Source organism: Bos mutus, chromosome 16 (genome assembly GCF_027580195.1).
Source record: "Bos mutus isolate GX-2022 chromosome 16, NWIPB_WYAK_1.1, whole genome shotgun sequence".
In the NCBI taxonomy this organism is placed as follows: Eukaryota; Metazoa; Chordata; class Mammalia; order Artiodactyla; family Bovidae; genus Bos; species Bos mutus.
Window position 1 is genome coordinate 63,071,823 of NC_091632.1, and position 26,134 is coordinate 63,097,956.

The 26,134-nt window shown below is 41.8% G+C and overlaps 1 long non-coding RNA gene across 1 annotated transcript in view; it reads right to left on the reverse strand.

The window, feature by feature from the left end:
• Positions 1-26,134, reverse strand: part of LOC138991206 (uncharacterized) — a 68,715-nt gene that overhangs the window by 35,306 nt on the left and 7,275 nt on the right. The window contains exon 2 of the long non-coding RNA XR_011467165.1: positions 23,294-23,381. This is a non-coding gene — a long non-coding RNA (uncharacterized lncRNA). The remainder of the gene's footprint in view (positions 1-23,293; positions 23,382-26,134) is intronic.

Below are 26,134 nucleotides of genomic sequence, written 5' to 3' on the forward strand. Positions count from 1 at the left end.
TGAATATGGAAGAGAGTGAGAACGGCTTCTCTTTCTGGAGTTCAACTATAACACATCTTTGCTTACAAAAAGCCAGAGCAGCTATTGTTTAATTTCTTTCATTAGGAAACTCACCAAATGTTTGGCCTTAAATTCTCTTCTCCTCCAAGCCAGCTGGAAATCACTGCGAATTGCAAGGCAACACTAACCCACTAAATTAGTCACACACAGAAATCTGTGTACGAAGTCTCTCTGACCCAGTTCTTTCTATTTGTCCCTTTGATTCCACCTTAATGGAGGCTTTATTTATTTTCTTAGAAAAACAGAGTTTTTTGAGAATTGGTTTTAGTTTATACCCACTGGATCACACCAAGAGACACTGATGCAAGCTGAATGCCCAAGCGTCTGATTTGTACATGATACTGTGTCCAGTGTGAAGGTTCTTCAGTATAATAAAGTTCAAGATCATGTAGTGCAACTCTGGAAATCTGGAATTGCAATGTTTCTGACCTAGAGTGTGTTATCTATCTAGGCACCATCGACTAAGAAACAGCTTACTGAGAAAATCAAAGATGATTGCAAATAAGATAAATAGTTAATATTTAATATTTATTGTTTACTAACTCAGCTAGAAGATCTGCCCTGAAGTTTTTACACATGACTTCATTTAAACCTCATGGCCTCTATGAAGTAAGGACTATTGTTTCCCAATTTTTTATTTATTTTTTTTGTTAAAAGTTACTGCTTGTATGACCTAAGGGAATAAGCTTTTAAAGTATGCACATGTCCTTGAAAAGTCAAACACATTTCTGGTGTGATATTTATAAAATATTCTTATCTACTCATTATAGAAGATCTTTGAAGGTTTTATTAGCTACAATGTACACTATGAGCTACAGAATCACTCCATAGTTGGCTGGAACATTTTGCTAATGAGTCCGTTTTTAATTCCTATGTTGATTAGTTAGTCTGATCCTTTCCAAACCCATCTAATGTTCTCCTGTTCGCAACCAACCATCAGAGGGATTTCTGTAGTCACAGGTGTGGAGAGCTAGGAGGGATTCAGGGTTTAGGTCAGCATTGCTTGGAAGAATGCCTGCCGGAAGTATCTGAACAAATGGTCATTCAACCTCCATTGAAATCACAGTGTGTTGGTGTTTTTCAGTCGCTCAGTCGTGTCTGACTCTTTGTGACCCCATGGACTACAGTATGCCAGGATTCCCTGTCCTTCACTATCTCCCAGAGTTTGCTCAAACTCATGTCCACTGAGTCAGTGATGCCATCCAACCATCTCATCCTCTGTCGTCCCCTTCTCCTCCTGCCTTCAGCCTTTCCCAGCATCAGGGTCTTTTCCAGTGAGTCTGTTCTTCACATCAGGTGGCCAAAGTATTGGAGCTTCAGCTTCAGCATCAGTCCTTCCAATGAATATTCAGGGTTGATTTCCTTTAGGATGTACTGGTTGGATCTCCTTGCTGTCCAAGGGACTCTCAAGAGTCTTCTCCAACACCACAGTTTGAAAGCATCAGTTCTTCAGTGATCAGCATTTTTGATGGTCTAATTCTCACATTCATACATGACTACTGGAAAAATCATAGCTTTGACTATATGGACCTTTGTTGAAATAACAGTGTATGAGTTTATTTCATTAGAGAATCCTTCTTTGCCTTGAATTGAAATTTCCCCTTCTATATAGCAGGCACGGATGTCTTTATAGTCCTGGGATTGCCTTTGGTTTTTCTATTACTAGATATTTTAAGGATAGACACCATTCCACCTGCTCTCCACTATGCTACCCATCCAGTTTCAATTGTCCAGAGCATCCTTGTCACTAAGAAAACATCTCAAAGCTCCAGTTCCTCTGATGGCTGGTCAATGACAGCCATGTTCATACAAAGTTGTGCAGATTGCATCATGTAAACCCCATTAAAAATTTTAGAATGAAGGAATTTTTTTTTTACCATTTCACTTTGGCCTTTAGCAGTCAGTGAGTGCAATTTGTCTTGAAGTGAAGGATGGAAACAAAAACAGAAGTGTGTGTCAGATGATGGGATCAGAAATTGAAGATGTGGGTGGGGGATGACAGTGCTCAGGAGGTGAAGCGCTGGAACCCAAGGGCTTAGGGATCTGTTGTGTGACTTAGAGGAAGTCAACTGAACCCCAGATTTTGACAAAACATACAGCTATTTCCCATTCACGGGTGACAACAGCAGGATTGCTTCAACATATGAACCTACCGGGAAGTGCGTCCAGCCCCACAGCTTTTTGCTCCCCTACAGGGCTGCCTCACACAGCTGGATTTGTGTTGTGCAACTGTTTGGTAAATTCAGAGCAAAGGAAATGGGCGAATTCCATTAGGAGTTTCCCAAAGGTCACATTCAGGCATATGTAATAGCTGGGAGTGCCATACTGTCATTTACATAGTATTTGTATTCAGTTTGCAAGCTTTGGGTTGTCAAAACATATTCCCTGTTATTTCTTGCCAACCCATCCTAACTAAGGAAGAATTCGTATTTCACAAGCATATAACAGAAGTGTAAGTGTATGTGTGCATTTGGGGTGGGGCATGTAATGGTGGGATGGGGAGTAGAGGATGAAGGAGATGGGTACACAAAAAGATGGGAAATTATAGCGCCCACCAAAAATCAAGAAACAAGTTTAGTGGAAGTAAAAATGGGGAGTAGATGTGGAATTTAGGCCCTGCTCCTCTAGTGATTAGCTAAAAGTTCTCTGTAAAACCACTTTACTTCTCTGAATCATAATTTATTTGTAAAATGTGAGGGTTGAAACTAGGAAGTTTCTAAGGTTCTTCCAGTGGTTACAAGTTAGAGATAACAAGTTTTTTTTGAATGGACCACAAGGTCTGGGAAATTCAGATGATTCATATAACTCATCCCTACCCCTAAACCCAAGGTATGAATTATATGAAATCCAGATAATTCATATAACTTATCCCTCCCCCTAAACCTGAGGTTCAAGCCCTTGCCATGAACCTTGTTCATGGCATGTTCATGATCCCTGAACATGCCTTGTTCGGGGATTCTGAATTTTGGAAGCTGTTAACTCCTTAATATCAGTAGAACTTTCTTATTTCTCACCTTCCTTCATTTTTCTATTTCTTCTTGCTACTTTTTAACTTTCTTTTACCTGTCTGTCTCTCTCACACTATGGTGTTAACAGATACACTTGGCATTTATGTGATCAAGGTTGAAAGTAAAAGTCGCTCAGTCATGTCTGACTTTTTGTGACCCCACAGACTATACTGTTCATGGAATTCTCCAGGCCTGAATACTGGAGTGGGTAGCCTTTTCCTTCTCCAGGGGATCTTCCCAACCCAGGGATCAAACCCACGTCTCCCACATTGCAGGCGGATTCTTTACCAGCTGATCCACAAGGGAAGCCCAAGAATATTGGAGCGGGTAGCCTATCCCTTCTCCAGCGGATCTTCCTGACCCAGGAATTGAACCAGGATCTCCTGCATTGCAGATGGATTCTTTACCAACTGAGCTCTGAGGGAAGCCCTGTGATCAAGGTTGTTGGGGGTAAAATTCATTAGAAAATTCATAAGTCTCTACTTTGCCTTCATTGAAGTTTATATGTTTTATTTCTAACTTAAGCTGCTTCCCTTTTTCTCATATTTATATTAGTAGAAGCATAATTCAATGAGAAGCCACCCTGCCTTACCTTTTTGAATGTAAAAATTTTATATTAGAAGAAAAAAATTAGCATATATAAGAGCAACAGAGCTTCCAAGAGTGAAATCATCATCTCACCAAACAAAGCCAATTGGGTGTGTTTGTATGCATAGCACTGGTGCCTATGAATTTCTTCAGTTCATGTGTGGGTGAGAACTACACAGGTGTTTTACTATGGCTATTTATATATATTTTAAAATCCATCAAAATTTCACCATACTAATAAACCCAAGGCAGACATACTATAGAACTTGTGAGCTCATGAATAGTCTTTGAAAAGCCTCATCCTGTTTTGCAGGCAGACCATGGTGGTCAAAAGTTGTCCAGCTCTCATCTGTGAGAATACTGCTTTCGATGCACCAAACTTTGATCCGAGGAAGATCAGACCAGCTTACTGGATGATTAATGTTCAGTCCCAGGAAGGAGAGAATTCCAGCCCAGATGCATCACTTTATTACTTGCTGGACTGAAATTTTAAAAAGGAGAGATCCTTTTGTCTGATAATATAATTGCCTTGCGTATACCAGGATATGAAGCCTTCAAGGAATCTAAGGAGTTAGACAAAGAAAATTATAAGCCTCAGAGTATTGGGAATTTTTTAACTAAACAAAAAATGTGTGGCTCTTACTCATCTTTTAAGGACTAATGTATGGCTTCCCTGGTGGCTCAGATGGTAAAGTGTCTGCCTACAATGTGGGAGACCTGGGTTCAATCCCTGGGTCGGGAAGATCTCCTGGAGAAGGAAGTGGCAACCCACTCCAGTATTCTTGCCTGGAAAATCCCATGGATGGAGGAGCCTGGTAGGCTACAGTTCATGGGGTCGTAAAGAGTCAGACACAACTGAGCGACTTCACTCACTCACTCACTCATGAAAATCCTTACGCAAGGAAGAGCCCCTATAACGTTTCCTAGCTGCTGGTTGTAGAACGTAAGAACCTAGGCATATACCGGCCCAATACTAGGTCTTAATGTAGTGAATTCAGAGCTTCTTCACATTCTCTCAATACGTTGTCATGTATTTTTAATTAATTGTTTGATATGTATAGATACTATCTTGGCAAGGCTGTAAGGTGAGCACAAGGTTTATTCTTCTCATTTCCCCAATTTTACAGCTGTTGATATGGCCGTCCCTGGGCACTGAGGATTTTGGTATCAAGAAGTTAGGGCGGTTTCCCAGACCTCAGCAGGTATATGCTAACTATGGCTAGTGACTGGCGGTGGACATTCTGAAGACAGTGGACATTTCCTTGAAACAAGGAAGATCGGAGTAGAATGATGACTTTCCAATAAGGTACTTTTATTCTGGTGGACTGTGGATATTAAAGAAAAAATCCTAAAACAAGAGAAAGGAAGGGAGAAAAGAAAAGACATGCGTTCATGATTGGGAAGGAGGTATTTTTCATGCTTCTATTTTCCTGAGAACTAGGGAGCATGATTTCTGTTTAAAATATTTCTATCCCATTTGACTGGCCCCTGTTCTTCACCATTTTCCAGAAGCACACCCCAGTGGAAAATGACAAACAAACCTTGGGGTTAAAAGTAGCTCTTTTTTTCTCTCCAGGAGAGAAGGAACCCCCTGGGGGTGGGGGCAACATAAGCTTGCCCTGAAACCCACTTCTGCCAGGACCTTGTCTGCCAGCAGCTTGAATAGTATTTGAAACTCAACCATTTATATACAGAACAGACACCAGGAACTCTTTTTTCCTTTCTGAAAATAGCAAATATTTGGAATAGAATCGCAGCCTCCAGTGTAAGCAGTACAGAAGCAATTAGATGCTGCCCAAGGAAAAACAGAGAGTACTGGAAACGCATGGCCTCCACGGACCCCTCTGACCTTCTCCTGTTCCCTGGATTGCTTGCTTTCATATGAATAATGAGTGAATTTGAGACCACTATCCACCAGGGCATAGATCTTTCTGCTTTTTATGTTCTTCATTTGCTACTTCCATATGGTAGAGTAATTCTCCAAGCATTTAGCCCTGGAATATTAACTGGCCATTCTGGGTGGGAAGGGAATGTTAGGCTTATAAAACAGCCGATAAAAGAGTCTTGCACTGGGCTTATACACAGCCTACTCTTCCCAGACAAGTGAATAGGATAGCTTGATGCTGTCATTTAAAACTAAAGCCTGCCTAATCACGGAAGCTGGGAGCAGGATTCCGTGGATGGATACACTGTAGAATGGAGACCATGCTCATTATTAATTTGAGTGTAAACTGTTCACATACTTTCTTATCCTGTAAAGAGTAAGAACTGCCTAATGCTCCTTCAAAGTGAGTTGGGTGGGACCCTCAGGCTTCTGTGATTTAACAGCCCCAGAGCAAAAAGGTTAGTTTCCCCAGATCCCAGACCCCCAGCAGAAGCCAACTCTACAGCTATGACAGAATCAGATAAGATAGAAACAATCAGCTTTTCTCACTGCAACCAAACTGCTTAGCATCATGGGCATAAATGATTATCCCTATGATCCAAAAGCCTCTTCCTGTAAATTCAATTTACTGATATTTTCAGTACTGTTAATGTCCCCAAATGGCAGGACACTGATCTTTTCTATTGCTCTGCAGAAAATGAAAAAATAGTGATTCTGGTATATTGGTATACTGGTCAATTATCCCATGAAATAACTTTGCCATGGTAGTTTTCATGCCATCATGCAAACAGAATAAGACCATCGGGGGGTAGATATTATTTTCATCTGTCAGGAAGTTGGTTTTGCCACTGTATTAGTCAAATGCATTTAATTATTAAGGTTTTTTTGGCTCATGACAAGGGCTGGGGTTTAGGGCAGAACAATCTAGCTAGGGTCAGATTCTGTCCTCCTAAAACTTAGTGTCTCAGTATTTTTATGCTATTTTATGAAGGGATTAACCTCTCCAGGGTTGGAATTTGCCTGCTTTGGATAAACTAACATTTCCAAAGGGTTTTCATAATTTACTGAAAGCTCTTCCCTGGAAATATGGAGAGCTCTGTGTTGACAATCCAGGCTGGCTACTTATGTTTTAAAAGAACAGAGATTGGAATGGTTGAATGACTAGTCCAAAGCCAGGGAATAAATCTACCATTGAGATGATAAGAGAAACCAGGCTTTCCAAGTTTTCCATTTTGTCAAATACTGAAGTGATTGAATAGAGCGGGAGGAGGTGGGACCAGAGGGTAGATAGCAAAGAGATGCCAGCAGGGCAGCAGGCTGTGCTTTGGATCAGGAAAACAGTAATAGAGCTGAGTAGCAAGATCCCTCTAGGCTTTATATAAAAGGGCAACCAAGGATTGTTCTGAAAGGCTCCAGAAATCTAAGTCTGAGGGGAAAGACAAGCAAAGCTGTCTTGGGAACTTACTCTTCAGAGCTAGGAGAAGGAGATCAGTCTTGCTCGGCACAAGTTTTATTCACTGCTGTTCTTGCTGATGTGACTGACTTAAGTTAACTCAGCCAGCCTTGTGGTGACCTGGAACCAGGGCACACTGAGGGGGTTACAGAAGTCTCTAACCAAATCCTACTAAGATGGACTTCCTGTGTGCTTCCGAATGAAGATTGTTTTGGTTCACTATAAAACAGCTAGGCAGATAAAAGCTGCCAAGAACTTCCCTGGTGGTCCAGTGGTTTAAGAATCCCCTGCCAATGCAGGGGACATGGGTTCAATCCCTGGTCTGGGAATATTCCACGTGCTCCAGGACAACTAAGCCCGTGTGTGGCAACTACTGAGCTCACGTGTACCTAAAGCCCATGCTCCGCAACAAGAGAAGCCACCTCAATGAGAAGCCCATCACCGCAGCTAGAGTGGCCCCTGCTCACTGCAGCTAGATAGAGCCCCCATACAGCAACAGAGACCCAGCATAGCTAGAAATACATGAAGAGAAAAAAAAAAAAGCTGGCCAAACCTGAAGATTCTGATTGCAGTTAGGTTGAGGAAGAGTTTTTGCTCTCAACATCTTGGCAGAACCAAATACACAAGGGCAAGGAACATCCTTTGTAAGTTTTTTCCAGTTTCTTTGTCGTTGGGACCACAATTTTGTTGGAAGCTCTTCTGATCTGGTAAGAGTATATGTGGACAGCCTGAGAGATCATTTTGCCTTCTTAGGTTGAAATAGTTAATTACTAAGCTATGATATGATACTTCGGAGAAGGCAATGGCACCCCACTCCAGTACTCTTGCCTGGAGAATCCCATGGACGGAGGAGCCTGGTAGGCTGCAGTCCATGGGGTTTCGAAGAGTCAGACAAGACTGAGTGACTTCACTTTCACTTTTCACATTGATGCATTGGAGAAGGAAATGGCAACCCACTCCAGTGTTCTTGCCTGGAGAATCCCAGGGACGGGGGAGCCTGGTGGGCTGCCATCTATGGGGTCACACAGAGTCGGACACGACTGAAGTGACTTAGCAGAGTAGCAGAGATATGATACTTAATAGTAACTGGTGAGTTGGGTAGGTCCCTTTCATTTCCTCTGACTTGTGTTTTTCCCATCTTCACTAAAGGACATTTAGGGTTCAGTTTATGGTCTTAAATCTGGTGCTCAGGATGGGCAGATTTCTCTTTTCTGATAATTCTACCTGACTCAGGTTGGAACTAATAATCCAAGAAATATTTCCCATGCATTCATTTGAGATGATTCTGTAAATGATATGTGTTTGCTCAGTCCTCTCTGACTCTTTGTAACCCCATGGACTGTAGGCTGCCAGGCTCCTCTGTCCATGGGGTTTCCCAGGCAAGAATACCAGGTTGCCATTTCCTTCTACAGCAGATCTTCTGGATCCAGGGATCGAACCCAACCCCTTCCGAGTCTCTTGCATCTCTTGCATTGGAAGGTGACTCAGGAAGGAGCTGAAAAAGATATTTTAGGCTTCTATGGATAAGAAATCAAGCCAAGGAGATAATATTTTATATTTTGTTTATTTTTATCCCTACAGTAAACACACGGTTTCTGGATCAGAGGGGGACGGATCTGAGGGGGGCCGATTTGTTTTCTTATGCCCCATCTCACCCTCGGGATTCTATGATAAAGGCAGCCACCATGGGCTTGTATGGAAGGGAAGGTGACTAGAATGCAGAAGAAGAACCCTGAAATTATGAATCTTGGCGCTCATATAGGAACAATTGTACAGGTGTCTTTATTCCCTCCTGAGAGAAGGACAGAAAGTTTGCTCTTTAGTATAAACACATCTTCTCTGTGGAGAGAAGGGAAAGATCCTGAGGGTGTTACAAGTCTTTGGAATGTGAACAAATAGCTCCAGGAGAGAGAAATCTGTAAATCTCTCCTGGGTAATTTATTATTCTGGATAATCCAAGCCTTGTTTGCTATTCACTCATCCTTTAACCCAGATTACTCAGAAAGCCTTAAACACGCAGAAACATGAATATTTTCATGTCGTTTTCTGACACTAGGGAACTAGACTAAGGAAGCAACAAGTGCCGTAGATTTAAAGAGTCAAGTAGAAATTCAGAATCAGAGTCCGAAGGGAAAGCACTGACGGACCCTGATGCCAAAGGAAAGGTTATTCTCTCTCTCTGTCGGTTGGGTGTGGGTGGCTCTGGGACAGGAGATACTAAGTGGTGGCTTGTTGGAAAATATACTACTCCATACTGGGAAGATAAGGAGAATAGAATTATCTGGTAGCTATTAATAGTTCCAGTGATAGTAGAGGTAGCCTGGTTAGTTAGTAGAAAAGCTATGGGATGAGCAAATAAAAGAGAGGGGAAGAGAAGTAGGATTTATTTCTACCAACAACATGCTAGGCATTGCATTAGATACATAGTCTCCTGTTTGATCACACAGGCTTCCCTTGTGGCTCAGCTGGTAAAAGAATCTGCCTGCAATGCGGGAGACCTGGGTTCGATCTGCTGGAGAAAGGAAAGGCTACCCACTCCAGTATTCTGGCCTGGAGAATTCCATGGACTGTATAGTCCATGGGGTTGCAAAGAGTCAGACACGCCTGAGCGACTTTCACTTCCCCTTGATCACAGACTCAACATCCTGTTTTGCTGATAAGAAAACTGAGGTCCATACTGATGAACAACCTTCAAAAGATACAGTGATGGAAGACGGCAGACCTAATATTCAAAGCCAAACCTGCCTGGATCCAAACACCACGCTGGTTTTGAGTCTGTGCTCTGTCACATACTACCTCTGTAGAAGTGAAGTCGCTCAGTCGTGTTCTTTGCGACCCCATGGACTGTAACCTACCACGCTCCTCTGTCCATGGGATTTTCCAGGCAACAATACTGGAGTGGGTTGCTATTTCCTTCTCCAGGGGATCTTTCCAATCCAGGGATCGAATCTGGGTCTCCTGCATTGCAGGCAGACGCTTTACTCTCTGATCCAGAAGGGAAGCCTGAAACAAAGCACCTAACCTATCTGAGCCTTCGTTTCCTCATCTGTGAAATATAATTGCATGCTTAAGTCACTTCAGTCGTGTCCAACTCTGTGCAACCCTATGGACTGTAGTCTGCCAGGCTCCTCTGTCCATGGGATTTTCTAGGCAAGAATATTGGAGTGGATTGCCATGCCCTTCTCCAGGGGATCTTCCCAACCCATGTCTCAAACCCATGTCTCTTAGATCTCCTGCACTGGGGAAATAAATAAACCATAAATTGGTCTTTGTTTTTTTGTTAGGTTGCTTACAAATGGGGCAATATACTTGCAAATGTTTTATAAAGTAATATGCTCTACAAATTCTAGTTGTTTTTATTATTAATGAAATCCAGTAAACTATTATTAATGATTTCAGCATTTTGAAAGTTAACTTGCTTCTAATTTTTCACCATTACATTTCCATGTTCCAGTGAGCATCTTAATTCATAGTGCTGTTCATAGTTCTTAGTACTGTCTTTGTCCTCCCATTTCATTATTTTCTTATACATGGACTAACTGAAATGCAGGGAGAATAAAGGATGGCTATGATCCCACAGTAGGTTCATTTTCCCACATTATTTAAAGTCATACCCTGACTGTAGGATTAATCTGTATTCTGTTTAGTAGAGCTTGGGGGATATTCCAAAGATCTCATCTGTGAGCGGGTAGCTTCACTTTAGCTATTGCTCTGCATCTTTAACTTTCAGGTAAATGGATAGGATGAATTGTATTTCAAAATTAGGGTGGGTGAATATTATTTAGAACCACGATGGGATAAGGAGGAAAGGAATTCCTAAGGGAAATCCATCTGAACCAAGGAACACTGATGGTGATCTTTGTCTTGTTGTCTTGTACCCTTGGCTATGGAGGAAAAAATTAATTCTTAAATGATGCAGTTAAGTGGACTGGGAAGCCCCAAGGGAGATGGGTGTGGAACAAGCAAGGGAGAAGTTTTCATAAATTAAAAAAGAGAGAGAATATTTCATCACATGGTGGGTTTTCTATTAGGCCCACTGCATAATTTGTTTCAGCTCACTTTTCTGGCATCCACTAGACTCTTCCTCCCTATCTCTAGGGGCTGGAAAGGATTACGGTTTCCAAAAGTCATGCGTACTCTCTTCAGAGCCATCCCAAGAACCTAGCAAAAAAAAAAAAAAAAAAATCTGGACTAGTTTTCTTATTGGTTTTAAACAATGAAGAAACCCAACGTTTTCAAAGTGCTTAACTTCAGCTGCGGTCTGAAATGAGGAGCCTGGGATATAGTATGGCAGGGACTTATTTTCTTGTTCGTGGAAATAGATTTTGCAGGAGCAGATGGCAATGGGCCATGCAAGTGCCTGAGGGCACACCATCCGCTTTCTATAGGTAAAACCCCATGAGACAAAGGCTACACACCTTCAGTGTGTGTGTGAGTGTATGTATGGACTTTAAGGAATTTTAATATCTTTAACATTCTACTTAGTTATAATGTCATATATGATCACTAAATCTCTGCATTCTTGCTGATTAAGAAAGAAAAAGGAAGAACCATGTAGGAGTAGTTCTGATTCTGTCAAAAAATGTTTAACACGTGGTTGGAAATAGAATAGTGTTGATGGTAATGAAATTCACATTCCTTATCATGACTCACAAGGGTCTTGGTGGCCTGGGCCCTGCGTGTCTGTGATGTCACTACCCATCACTTCCCCACATCCCTTCTCCTCACTGTCCACCACCAGCCTCTTTACTGTTGCTCATATTCTCTGCACTTCCCACCTTTGGGATTCTCTTCTCCATGCCTTTTTCTTGCTAACCAAGAAGGTCATTGTTCAATAAGGTCTTCTTTAGAGAGACTTCCCTTTCTATCTTATCACCTTGACCCAACCTCTTCCAGTTACTCTCTGTCCCATCACCCTGCTTTATTTTATTTCTAGTATGACTTTATTTTATGCCTCTGTTTCATGTTTATCAACTGTCTTTTCTACCAGAATGAGGACAGGGCCTCTCTTTTACTCACTGCTATACCTACAGTGTCTAAAACTGTCCCTGGCACACAGTAGATGCATAAGAAATCCATGTTGAATAAAAGAAAAGTAAAAAGAAAGAAGAGACAGGAAGATGTTGAAGGAGAAACTGGTCATCGCTATTTTCAGTGACATTATTTAATGACTACTTTATTGCACTGATAAAAGTGATTCTCATTAGCATAATTGATTGGTTTCTTTTCCTCTTGATTGCTAACACAATTGAATCAATTCCAACTCCATTTTTTTTTTTTACCATTAGACTGAACCAATCAACCCAAAGAAAGGAGTGTTTCATTTTCTCTAACAGCACTAGTCTGTTTTTTATAAATGTTGGTTTATTTACTTATTTTGCATTTTTACTTTTTATTAGATTGTATGTTTTTAAACAAACTCCTTAATCTATCTTGGATCTGTTGGCGTTGGCATCAAAGTCAACACGTGTGTGGGTTTGAACATATAAGTTTAGGAGAGATTGCTAGGGAGAGCTGAATTGTTATGGATAATATGTGGGACTCAGAGAAGGAGGACCAGTGAGTTGGAGAGATGGCTTTGGCAATGTGACTCTTTCCTAAGCTTTTTGCTATGACCCCCAAATTTCTGTAGAGCCTATTTATGCTCATGGAAGCTTGTGTGAAAATGGAGAAAGAAACTGAGTGTCTGTATTTATTTTAATGTTGTATTAAAGGGAAGCACCAAAACATGCCTGGAAAAAGAGATGACTGGGATTCTGCATAGACGTACTGGACTTCCACAGGACATGAATGTGAGTCTCAGTGATCCATAACAATGATCCATGGATCCACATGATCCATGACATCAGGGCCATGTGAGCTACATATCTCTGAGTGTGAAAAAGTGAAAGTGAAAGCCCCTGAGTCGTGTCTGACTCTTTGCAACGCCATGGACTATATAGTCCATGGAATCCTCCAGGCCAGAATACTGGAGTGGGTAGCCATTCCCTTCTCCAGGGAATCTTCCCAACTGAGGGATCGAACTCAGGTCTCCCACATTGCAGGCAGATTCTTTATCAGGTGAACCACCAGAGAAGCCCAACTCCAAGTGTAGGTCAATATAAAACAACAAAAAGAGACTAAAGCTTATGCTATCACTTTAAGAGCTCCAAGTACCATCTTTAGAACCTTGTAAATGGGTGAAGAGGTTACTGCTAAGGCTTTTTTAGGTACAGTATGTGCATTCTGGTGGATCCTGTTGTCTTGACATGGTTGGATAGAACATAAAAGGGGTCTTATGTTTAGTCTGACTTGCTTTTTGCCTTTATGTTACTCTAACCATGAGAAGAGGCTTCCCTCATGGCTCAGTGGTAGAGAATCCACCTGCCAATGTGGGAGACTAGGGTTTGATCTCTAGGTCAAGAAGATCCCCTGGAGACAGAAATGGCAACCCACTCCAGTATTCTTGCCTGGGAAATCTCATGGACAGAGGAGCCTGGCAGGCTTACAGTCCATGGGGTTGCAAAAGAGTCAGACATGACTTAGTGACTAACAACAACATTTCATGGGGCTTCCCTTGTGGCTTGGGTGGTAAAGAATCTGCCTACAATGCAAGAGATGTGAGTTTAATCCCTGGGTTAGGTATACCCCCTGGAGTAGGAAATGGCAACCCATTCCAGTATTCTTGCTTGGGAAATCCCATGGACAGAGGAGCCTGGTGGGCTACTGTCCATGGGGTCACCAAAGAGTCAGACACAACATAGCAACTAAACAGCAAACAAACAAGAGCTCTGAAAAAAAAAGTATGTTTGTCCTTTGCTGCCTGTCCGGGGAATTCAGATCTATTCTCTACTGTGGCATAGCAGGCCATAGTCCCCAACACCAGCTGCTAGATCCAGTTCAGTGTCCTCAGTTTGGACCATGAACAGCCATCTCCCTCAGGAATTATTATCTGCTCTGGGTTTTGTTATCAGGTCACCTGGATCTTGTTACAGACTGAATAGTGTCTCCTGAGTTCATATGTTGAAGCTCCAACCCCTAGTGTGAATTCATTTGAAGATATGAACTTTGTGAACTGAGTTAAATGAGGTCATAAGGTGGGGGTGGGGACCCATATCTGATAGAATTGGTGTTCTTATAAAAAGAAGACAAGAATCAAGAGCCCTTTCTCTCTCTGCATGCACATGCAGGAAAGAAAGACTATGTGTGGAAATAGCGAGAAGGCTATTCTTTCCTACAAGACAGAATGAGAACTCTCACCAGGAACCAAATTGGCTGGCATCTTAATCTGTAACTTTCGGCCTCCAGAACCATGAGAAAATAGATTTCCGTTGTTTAAGCCACTCAATTTATGGTATTCGTTATGACAGCTTGAGTTGAATAATACAGACTTTTCCTAGTTTTTCTCTCACTAAGTCATGTACTACTGTTTGCAATTCCATGGACAGCAGCCCACCAGGCTTTCCTATCCTTCATTATCTGCCTGAGTTTGCTCAAACTCATGTCCATTGAATCCGTGGTGTCATCCAACCATCTCATCCTGTCACCCCACCATCTCATCCTGTCACCCCCTTCTCCTCTTGCCTACTATATTTCCCAGCATCAGGATCTTTTCCAGTGAGTTGACTCTTTGCATCAGGTGGTGAAAGTATTGGAGCTTCAGCTTCAGCATCAGTCCTTCCAATGAATATTCAGGATTGATTTCCTTTCAGGTTGATTGTTTTGATCTTCATGCTGTCGAAGGGACTCTCAAGTTTCTTCAGCACCACAATTTGAAAGCACCAGTTCTTTAGTGCTCAGGCTTCTTTATGGTCCAACGCTCACATCCATACATGACTGCTGGAAAAACCATAGCTTTGACTATATGGATGGGCTTTTGTTGGCAAAGTGATGTCTCTGCTTTGTAATACACTATAGATTTGTCATGGCTTTTCTTCCAAGGAGCAAGCATCTTTTAATTTTGTGGCTGCAGTCACTGTCCACAGTGATTTTGGAGCCCAAGAAAGTAGAGTCAATAGAGGAACATTTCCAGATCCCAATTTCCATTTTGTTCTTCCTCTTTCACTGTTCCTTCCTGATGGGTAGCTCTTGTAATCTCAGTGCTGCTACCCAGAGTTTCATTGCTGACTAAAAGTATACTAGGACATGGGGCCGTTTTTAGGGTTTGCTTTTCACCTTAGTATTTCTAGTGATGAGGAAAATGTGGGTCTAAGCAGGTACCGCCACATCACCTGATGATGAATAAAGGGACAAAAGAAGGGGAAGAATCGCAGGTTATCAAGTGCCTCCATTTTATAGACAAAGAAACTGAGGCTCTAGGGTTCAAACTCAAATACGCCTTAATCATTCCCTCCATTTTGTCTTTTGTGTACATTGTCTCAATTCATTTAATCAGCAGTCATATACCCTCTCTGAAATCTTAGTTTCTACCCTGGAAAATGAGGAGAATTGGACTGGATGGAGGCTGTGTAAACACTCTTCTAATTCTAAAACTTAGAGACTGTAGCTCCTAACCTTGTGGTTGATCTTTCCCTGATGACCACACGTCTTTTCCATGTTGGTCAGAGTAGAGCACAGGAAGCAAAATCACTCTGGGTGTTTTAAACAGAAAGTGATTTAAAATTAGTGGAAGCAGTGAAGGACTGGGAGTCAAGGGCCTGGCACGGGAGTATGTGTGGTTGTGGCCAAGGCATCAGAGAGTTTACTGCTCTTACACCGTTGTAGTCCCTTCTGCTGTCACAATAACTGACTCTTGATAGCCAGGAGACACGCTATCCATCACTGGACTGCTGCATATGCCAGCAAAGGGGACTCAAGAATTCCGTCTCTGTGACCTGGTTTGCCAGCAAGACATTGGCTTCTTTTTCATGTTTGGCTCGGAAGTTTGCATACACGCTTGCTGTCACTTCAGTTGTGTCCAACTCTTGGCAACACTATGGACTGTAGCCCTCCAGGTTCCTCTGTCCATAAGATTCTCCAGGCAAGAATACTGGAGTAGGTTGCCATTTCCTTCTCCAGGGGATCTTCCTGACCCAGGGATCGAACCCATGTCTCCTGTGTTTCCTGCATTGGCAGGCTGGCTCTTTACCACTGTGCCACCTGGGAAGCCTGGCTAAATCTCAGACAAATGCGTGTTTCTCAATGTAGAACCTATTTTGTATCCCCAATCTTTGCTGCTAAGGAGTCTGGAAAATGTAGATTTCAGTTCACTTACATTGGCAGGACAAAAAGGGTTGAATGGAGGCTGAGAAAACAAAACCACGGTGCCCACCACACTCCCTTGACTTGTAAAAGTTCTCTGCTTTCCTACTCCTCAGCTTCCAGCAGCCCATCTCTGAGGCTCTGGTTCACTGTAGGATGCCTGCCCTATTGGTCTCGAATTTCCTACAAATTTACCTTAGCAGAGAGGATGTTTTTTTTCTCTGAAGGAGTAACATGGTCCCTGATGCATGAACAGAAAATTTAGGTAATGGGAGAGATGTGGGAATCTCATCATGTCCCCAGAATAGCAGAAAATATATTTGGAATGTGATCATTCATAAATATAGTTGGTCCTATTAGCTGGTTTAAAGCTTCTAAAAATCCACGTGTTTTTCCCTTTGGACTGACCTGAGAGAGAGAAAAAGTTTTGTGAAAGCTACCTTTACTGAGGAAGAGAATCTGAAAGTAGGTTTTCTTCTTGGAACTTGGAATTCAGAAATATGCCATTCTGATGTGGACATGCGGCAAATATTCTACCGCAAGGTTGCTCTGTCCTCCCTGAAAAAAAACCAAAACGCTGATTCTGCAGTTGAGTGTGGCCTGAAAGAGCTTGTCCATGTGGAAGACACAAGCCTAGTGCTTAACCACTTTTCCCTTTCCACAGCCTTATTCTGCAGAAGGCCACAAGTACAGCATGTTAATTCAAACTTTTCAAAACCATGAAACCACTGAATATCTCAATATCCGCGTGTGGACTCTCATTTGCCTACTCTGTGTTAACAGAGAAACATTTGGTTTTAAACAAGACTTTATTTAAGGGGAAAAAGTGTATAGGATTACATTTGAAAATGTAATTACTGAAAAGATAAACCATATGTCGTAAGTCTTTGTTTTACCTCCTTTTCACTGAGGCCCTCCTTAAAGAGTTCACTTGGAGGTGTATGGAGATTCGAATTCTTCTGGAAGCAAGCTGGAGAAGCCAAACGTAGCTGACTCACCAGTCTTTGTGTTTACGTTTTGATGGAGTTGCTGCCAAAATATCTTATAGTCCGGTGCTGTATCTTATTGAAAAAGAGCACAAAATGTTGCCTCAGAGATACAGAGCCTGAGGGTCCACACCTGCCTCTCAACCCTTCCCATCGCCGCCTCCTCAGGACACTGGCTAAAGGGAGGCTGTAACAAGGATATAGAGACTAGGGGGTGACAGTGGGGGGCACGGTGGGAATGGATAAAGAATAAAGACTGTGTTTTCTGGTTCATCTTACTTTAGTTGAGGAGGTCATGTCCATGTCACACAACAACTAGAAACAAAGGGTAAATAGCCAGCCTTGGCCCTCACTGATGCTAAAATCCATTCACTCAGTAGTGGCTAACTCTTTGAGACCCCATGGACTATAGCCTGCCAGCTTCCTCTGCCCATAGGGTTCTCCAGGCAAAAATACTGGAGTGGGTTGCCATTTCCTTCTCCAGAGGATCTTCCCAACCCAGGGATCGAACTTGCGTCTCCTGCTTCTCTTGCATTGGCAGGTGGGTTCTTTACCACTGAACCACTGGGGAAGCCCAAAGGAAAGGTAGCCATGCTTTACAGACTCAAAAATAAACCTGTTACTACATCTCTTACAGGATATAGTATAACAATTATAGGTCAGTCAAAATCTTTTACAGAGGATAATTCTGAGTATCGGTAAGCAAAATTAATAACCCTCTCCTAAAGGAAAAAAAAAAAAAAAAAGGCTAACCCCGATACCAATTTCTGCCTGTTGTGAAGGTATCTAAGTTCATTTGGATATGCACAGCTCTTGGATGGTTTTTGGTAGGTAAAGGCAATAACCCAAAATGTCTGAGGTTGATGGAAGTTGAAAAGTGAAACGTAAAGTCGCTCAGTCTTGTCTGACATTTGTGACGCCATGGACTACACAGTCCATGGAATTCTCCAGGCCAGAATACTGGAGTGGGTAGCCTTTCTCTTCTCCAGGGGATCTTCCCACCCCAGGGGTCGAACCCAGGTCTCCCACATCGCAGGCAGATTCTTTACCAGCTGAGCCACAAGGGAAGCCCAAGAATACTGGAGTGGGTAGCCTATCCCTTCTCCAGCGGATCTTCCTGACTCAGGAATCAAACCGGGGTCTCCTGCATTGCAGGTGGATTCTTTACCAACTGAGGTACCAGGTTAGCCTTCTCCCAAATTCCTGCCACAAGATTATAATGAAAGTAAGCTCCTAACAAATTTCATCATAGATACATTTTTAAACCAACTTTTATGAGCAAGTGAACACAATATAGCACTTCCCCAGTGGCTCAGCAGTAAGAATCTGCCTGCAATGTAGGAGATACAGGTTCAATCTCTAGGTTGGGAAGATCCCCTGGAGGAAGGTGTGGCAACCCATTCCAGTATTCTTGCCTGGAGAATTCCATGGACAGAGGAGACTGGCAGTCTACAGTCCTTCGGGTCACCAAGAGTGAGACACAACTGAAGCGAGTGAGCACACACACATGAGCACAATATAGTCTGTTCTGTAAGTTCAATGTGGTCAAATTCTCTTTGTTTAGTTACTTTAGTTACTTCCAATGTCTTGGAAGATATTAATAGTTTATAGTCCAAAGAAAAGTAGACAGCATTTGGCAGCAACCAGAAATCCTTGTAAACCGGTAGTTGGAGATAGGTCTATTAAAAGGAAAATTGTGAAAGACTTCTAGACAGACCAAATGATTATTAGATTCTTTTTTAATGACAAATCACATTTTACTACTCTCCGCGTTATACACTGCACACTATTTTTTTAATTTTAAGGACATTTCACCCTCCAAAAGATAAACAAAAATACATTTAAATACATACAGGCCCAAATAATGAAACTAACAATGCAAACATTTATTAATGTACTCATCCTACAGACTTACAGTTCAACATGACTTGAATGTTGCACACAATGTTTCAATAATATTCCCTCCATGAAGTTCTCAAATTTGAAAAAAAATTAAGGCATCCTAAGTTTTCCAATTTATAATAATGTATACAAGATAGATGACAATATTTGATGTTTTTAGTATGGAGATCTATGTTGTTCAGAGCATACACTTTTTTGGTTATTTGATTCTATGGAGCTTCTGTCTTTCATTGTATTTGAGCTATATTGCAATTCTATATATCTAAGTTAACCTGTGGAAAATTGATGGTAATGCAAATAATGCTTTTCCTTACACATGCAAATACATTCTGTCTAGTGGGAGGTTCAGTTGGCTTTGTTTTGTTATAGTCAGTCAGTTCAGTCGCTCAGTCATGTCTGACTCTTTGCAACCCCATGGACTGCAGCATGCCAGGCTTCCCTGTCCAACACCAATTCCTGTAGCTTGCTCAAACTCATGTCCATCGAGTCAGTGATGCCATCCAACCATCTCATCCTCTGTCACCCCTTCTCCTCCTGCTTTCAATATTTCCCAGAATCAGGGTCTTTTCAAATGAATCAGTTCGCATCAGGTGGCCAAAGTGTTGGTTTCAGCTTCAATATCAGTCCTTCCAATGGATATTCAGGACTGATTTTCTTTAGGACAGACTGTTTGGATCTCCTTGCAGTCCAAGGGACTCTCAAGAGTCTTCTCCAACACCACAGTTCAAAAGCATCAATTCTTTGGTGCTCAGCTTTCTTTATGGTCCAACTCTCACATCCATGCATGACTACTGAAAAAGTTATAGCTTTGACTAGATGGACCTTTGTTGGTAAACTAATGTCTCTGCTTTTTAATACGTTGTATAGGTTGGTCATAACTTTTCTTCCAAGGATCATGCGTCTTTTAATTTCATGGCTGCAGTTACCATCTGCAGTGATTTTGAGCCCAAGAAGATAAAGTCTTTCACTGTTCCATTGTTTCCCCATCTATTAGTCATGAAGTGATGGGACTGGGTGCCATGATCTTCATTTTTTGAATGTTGAGTTTTAACCCAGCTTTTTCACCTCCTCTTTCATTTTCATCAAGAGGCTCTTTAGTTCTTCACTTTCTGCCATAAGGGTGGTGTCATCTGCAGATCTGAGGTTATTGATATTTCTCCCAGCAATCTTGATTCCAGCTTGTGTTTCATCCAGCTTAGCATTTTGCATGATGTACCTCTGTGTAGAAGTTAAATAAGCAGGGTGACAATATATATCCTTGACGTACTCCTTTTTAAATTTTGAACCAGTCCATTGTTCCATGTCTGGTTCTAACTGTTGCTTCTTGACCTGCTTACAGATTTCTGAGGAGGCAGGTAAAGTAGTCTGGTGTTCCCACCTCTTTAAGAAGAAACCAAATTACTGTAGTAGAAGAAGCCAATTGTATGCCTATCAAGAAAATTCATTTTAGTACAACCAGTGGACTTACCTATTTTTCTGGTCTTTGAAATCTTCTTTGAACAATTCCCTTTCTGTTTTTCTCATTAATTAATGAATCAAATAAAATTTTTGATATGTTCATTTTTACCATAGAGGTATGATTTTAACTATTTTAAAAAAATGTATCCCTACCACCATTCCTCAATGGCTAGGTTCTTACACACTGTTCAACAGATAGTAAAGAGTAAATTCAAACGACTTCATCCAATTTCCAATGTACATAGCTTGCTGCTAAGTCACTTCAGTCGTGTCTGACTCTGTGCGACCCCATAGACGGCAGCCCACCAGGCTCTGTCGTCCCTGGGATTCTCGAGGCAAGAACACTGGAGTGGGTTGCCATTGCCTTCTCCAGTGCATGAAAGTGAAACGGAAGTCTCTCAGTTGTGTCCAGCTCTTTGAAACCCCATGGACTGCAGCCTACCAGGCTCCTCCGTCCATGGGATTTTCCAGGCAAGAGTACTGGAGTGGGGTGCCACTGCCTTTATCTTTAATTTAGTAACTTATATCACCCAATCTATGTATCTCAAATGTATTTAAATTTCATTCAGATCAGATCAGATCAGATCAGTCGCTCAGTTGTGTCCCACTCTTGGCGACCCCATGAATCACAGCACGCCAGGCCTCCCTGTCCATCACCAACTCCCGGAGTTCACTCACACTCATGTCCATCGAGTCAGTGATGCCAACCAGCCATCTCATCCTCTGTCGTCCCCTTCTCCTCTTGCCCCCAATCCCTCTCAGCATCAGAGTCTTTTCCAATGAGTCAACTCTTCCCATGAGGTGGCCAAAGTACTGGAGTTTCAGCTTTAGCATCATTCCTTCCAAAGAAATCCCAGGGCTGATCTCCTTTAGAATGGACTGGTTGGATCTCCTTGCAGTCCAAGGGACTCTCAAGAGTCTTCTCCAACACCACAGTTCAAAAGCATCAATTCTTCTGCACTCAGCGTTCTTCACAGTCCAACTCTCACATCTATACATGACCACAGGAAAAACCATAGCCTTGACTAGACGAACCTTTGTTGGCACAGTAATGTTTCTGCTTTTGAATATGCTATCTAGGTTGGTCATAACTTTCCTTCCAAGGAGTAAGCGTCTTTTAATTTCATGGCTGTAGTCACCATCTGCAGTGATTTTGGAGCCCCCCAAAATAAAGTCTGACACTGTTTCCACTGTTTCCCCATCTATTTCCCATGAAGTGATGGGACCAGATGCCATGATCTTCGTTTTCTGAATGTTGAGCTTTAAGCCAACTTTTCCAATCTCCACTTTCACCTTCATCAAGAGGCTTTTTAGTTCCTCTTCACTTTCTGCCATAAGGGTGGTGTCATCTGCATATCTGAGGTTATTGATATTTCTCCTGGCAATCTTGATTCCAGCTTGTGCTTCTTCCAGCCCAGTGTTTCTCATGATGTACTCTGCATATAAGTTAAATAAACAGGGTGACAATATATAGCCTTGACGAACTCCTTTTCCTATTTGGAACCAGTCTGTTGTTCCATGTCCAGTTCTAACTGTTGCTTCCTGACCAGCATACAGGTTTCTCAAGAGGCAGGTCAGGTGGTCTGGTATTCTCATCTCTTTCAGAATTTTCCATAGTTTATTGTGATCCACACAGTCAAAGGCTTTGGCATAGTCAATAAAGCAGAAATAGATGTTTTTCTGGAACTCTCTTGCTTTTTCGATGATGCAGCAGATGTTGGCAATTTGATCTCTGGTTCCTCCACCTTTTCTAAAACCAGCTTGAACATCAGTAAGTTCACATATTGCTGAAGCCTGGCTTGGAGAATTTTGAGCATTACTTTATTAGCGTGTGAGATGAGTGCAATTGTGCGGTAGCTGGAGCATTCTTTGGCATTGCCTTTCTTTGGGATTGGAATGAAAACTGACCTTTTCCAGTCCTGTGGCCACTGCTGAGTTTTCCAAATTTGCTAGCATATTGAGTGCAGCACTTTCACAGCATCATCTTTCAGAATTTGGAATAGCTCAACTGGAATTCTATCACCTCCACTAGCTTTGTTCGTAGTAATGCTTTCTAAGGCCCACAGTGGACATGAATTTGGGCAAACTTCTGGAGTGGTGAGGGAGAGGGAAGCCTGGCGTGCTGCAGTCCACAGGGTCACAAAGGTTCTGGCATGACTTGGTGACTGAACAACAACAATAAGCCCCCCTAATGACTCTGATGCTGGGAGGGATTGGGGGCAGGAGGAGAAGGGGACGACAGAGGATGAGATGGCATGATGGCATCACCGACTCGATGGACATGAGTTTGAGTGAACTCCGGGAGTTGGTGATGGACAGGGAGGCCTGGCGTGCTGCAATTCATGGGGTCACAAAGAGTTGGACACAACTGAGTGACTGAACTGAACTGAATGTAACATTCATTGATCTAAACACTTGCTCTGAGAATCTGATATATACTATGTTAATTATCAAAGTCTCAGGGATTGATCAAAATATGAATAACAGAAGTGCTTATAGTAGCCATGTGTGGTCTTTCTGATATGATATTAATTGGTTTTTCTGGAGTGTAGATTTTCAATCAGAGGAAGTGACTCTCCTTTGAGCTGGAGCTTGAATTAAATGGCATATTTACAATATCATAAAGTCTATACTGAAGTATCTTAACATAAGCTAAAAACATCATAACATTGTCCTTTAAAGGGATTAAGAAAAATACTCCATGTTGAACGTTTAACATTCTATAGCACATTAGTTCATGTAATCTTTAAACACACAGTAATTTGGCACTTACATTGTTAGAAAATGAAAAGTTGATGACATTTCAGTTGGGTTGAAATGAATCCTGACAACTTGAGTATCATAAAGCTGTTCATAGAAATCTGCAGGAAAAAAAAAATATGTACATTGAACTTTAATATAAGTATGTGTGTTTTGAAGATGGAAAGGAAAGAATTATACAATGTAGGTAGTAATTTACATATAATAACAGTGCTTTGCATTTATGTATACCACTGCTAACCATTTCAAAGAGAATTTGTGACCCAACAACAACTAAACAGTAGAATTTCAAGCCAATTCAGTTATAAAGATAAGTAATTCTTTTTTCAATGGAACATCTATAATGAGAGGGAGGAAACATTTAAAGGAAAGGACATTTGAGTAATGGGGGAGAGTGCTTAGCACAGAAAATGTTTTCTAACCATCTGAAGCCACAGAGTCACCCATCTGAATACAAGGAGAGTTTTCTACTTTAAGTCAAAGGACGGAGTCCATTTGAGCTTGAGAGGGACCTCACCTCTTACAGGTTTCATGTTGTATGGGATTGTACAATAAAGTATGAGGAACAGGAGTAGCAACTGCATAAATTTGCAGTAGTAAATGTTCTGTTGCAAATCTTAAGGCAGTGGAAGCCAAAATCCTGTGTTTTAAGATGGAAACCTGGAACAGTTGCAGAGAATTGAGGACTGACTGAGCACACTATGAGGGAAGCCGTCAGACCAGCTTGATTCAATGAGAATTGTAGCCACATACAATTTGGATTGGAGACAGCATGGAGACAACAGAAACAGGAAATTGGGCAAAAATATTTCTCTTGACAGTTTGGCCAAGGGCTCACTAATACCCTAGAGAAGGGATTTGATTAATTTCCACCAGAACTACATTGTTCTTATATCTGCAAGTGATTTGTAATTTGCTGCACACTTTTATGCTTGAGTTGTTAAAAGCTCATGTTATTCCAGGGTATAGTTTTAGTTTATATATATTCAAAAAAAGTAGTAAAGTTACAGAAATAAAATCTTAAGTTAAATCTCCTTAGGTTATGTTAAGAAACATTTAAAAAGGAGAACAAAACAGACAATTATAATTCCTATTTTCATGGATACAATAAGTATCCTTTATAAAAACTGACTAGAACAAGGCTGTTTCCTTGGATCAGTCAACTCTTGTTTCTACCATGTTGTTTGTTACCTCTGTCCTTTTGCTATTGCCAGCTAAAGAATGTTGCTCACCATCTGGCTCTACAACGACTGAGTCATTAGCCACCACAGTGACTGACCTTCAAGTTACCCTGATAGGCTTTCAGGACTGAGATCAGGAATGAAACACTCTGTGCTCTGGGAAAACTGGCAGAACAGGCATTCAGATAGATCTTTTCAGGAGAAAATGTTATGAAATCAATGTCTTGCATCTTCCCATACTTAGAAAAGCTCTAGAATCATTAACAGAGAAGGCCATGGCACCCCACTCCAGTACTCTTGCCTGGAAAATCCCATGGACGGAGGAGCCTGGTAGGCTGCAGTAAATGGGGTCGCGAAGAGTCAGACACGACTGAGAGACTTCACTTTGACTTTTCACTTTCCTGCATTGGAGAAGGCAATGGCAACCCACTCCAGTGTTCTTGCCTGGAGAATCCCAGGGACGGGGGAGCCTGGTGGGCTGCCATCTATGGGGTTGCACAGAGTCGGACACGACTGAAGTGATTTAGCAGCAGCAGCAGCAGAATCATTAACTATCTGTTCTTCAAAAACTAGCAGCAACTGTCTACTGAGATGTGTGTTTGAATTTACGTGCCCTTCTTCAAAATCACACATAGTAATTCCCTTCATATGGAGTTCCATTCTGAGAGTGCATTCATAAATCCAGTTTGTTCTGAAGTCCGACAAAGTTTGCCTAGGTACCCAACTATAACAATCAGCTATATAGTACTGTACTACAATAGAGGTATAATAGTTTTCACACAGATAATACATAGAAAACACAAAAAAATAAAGAAACCATCTTTACTCTTACAGTACAGTACTTTGGAAAGCACAGTATAACAGCTGGCATGCAGGGAATGGCAGCCAGTGAACAGGCAAGAAGAGTTACTGACTGAAGGATGGAGAAGAGGAGGGAGACAGTAGAGCTGAAGGACTGTCCGCAAAAGGAGACGGAGGGCAAGCTGCAATTTCACTCAAGCCTTACATTGATGGAGCAAATGTTCCCGTCTTCAAAAATTCATAACATGAAGATTTGTAGGGCACTTACTGTACATGCTGACCTCCCCTCCACCCCACCTCTTTGGAGCAGTTCCTCAGAGCTAGCTGACAGACTGTCTCCCAGGCTATAGTCCTCAGTGTCTCTAGATAAAACTGAAACACAGCTCTCAGGTTGTGGTTTTTCATTTCAGTTGTTACTATGATCCCCCATTTTTTTAGGAATCAGATTATTCATTCCAGCAGCATCCCTCCCACAACCCCCTGCCCCTAAACACTAGGGGAAGTTCACTTCTGCTCATCCTTCCACACTTGGCTTACCATTCCGTTCTTACCAGAAGCCTTCACTGACCTACACTATATACTACCCTGTCCATAAGCCTATTGAGTATATTACCATGTTTTATTTAAATCGTGTTTTGGTCTTTATCTTCCTAACCAGACTGTGAACTCTCTGTATCTTTCCCACCTTGAATTGTATGTCTGCTGCTACTAAGTCACTTCAGTCGTGTCTGACTCTGTGCAACCCCATAGATGGCAGCCCACCAGGCTCCCCCGTCCCTGGGATTCTCCAGGCAAGAACACTGGAGTGGGTTGCCATTTTCTTCTCCAATGCATGAAAGTGAAAAGTGAAAGTGAAGTCTCTCAGTCGTGTC